Raw genomic sequence first — 825 nt, forward strand, 5'->3', positions numbered from 1 at the left:
AGAGGAAAAGGTTCCTAGAGGGCCCCTCAAGGTTTTCCTGCTTCAGCTCAGAAGATTAACAACAATCCTCAGAATCAGCTGTGCTGAAGCTGAGAAACACCGACAACCAGTGAGGACATGCCCGTCCTAAACAAATCAAAATGTTTGTCAAATTCTTCTTGTGATGTCAAATTAGTTCTATTTAAACCAAGGAAAATGAGCCTAAATCAGTCTGATAATGGAACCAGAATCTCTGTGCTCCGGCCTGATCGAAGCCGACGCCGCTCCTCTCCTGCGGCGGCGAACACGCCAGGAGAGCATTTTTCTAAAGGGTCCTGTTTACGGACATGAGCACGGATCAGGTTTTCAGTGTAAATAAGAGCTCTGTACGTGTTAGTTTGGCTGTTTGTGGCTCTGTAACGATTCCAGTCATTGTTTTAGCCAAAAGCATGACGCTCTCTATGAAAGAGCAATGATTTTGTTCTGTTTTTTACTTTTTTCGGTTTCTTTTACAGATTGTCTATAAACAAAATGTACAATGAGACAATAAAGTGATGGAAGATTGAATATGAAGACTGGCTCTGTTATTAACCAAGCAGCTGTAAAGCAGTATGTCGACTATAATCAGTGGATCATTATTTAAACCTAAAACTAATATGTTGGCGGTGATTTAAGGAATTTAGCATTAATCAGTAAAATTATTTTTGTCGTGATCACTGAGTCTGGGAGCGGCCATTTTTGCCCAAATATAGTAGCCCCTCCCTCCTGCCATCTTCCAGCAGTGACGTCACGGTGCGGTAAGCCTAGCGCCATTCTCCCCGCTTTCCAAGCTAAATCAATGGGAAC

The sequence above is a fragment of the Cyprinodon variegatus genome, unplaced genomic scaffold (assembly GCF_000732505.1).
Source record: "Cyprinodon variegatus isolate N-32 unplaced genomic scaffold, C_variegatus-1.0 Scaffold823, whole genome shotgun sequence".
Classification (NCBI taxonomy): Eukaryota; Metazoa; Chordata; class Actinopteri; order Cyprinodontiformes; family Cyprinodontidae; genus Cyprinodon; species Cyprinodon variegatus.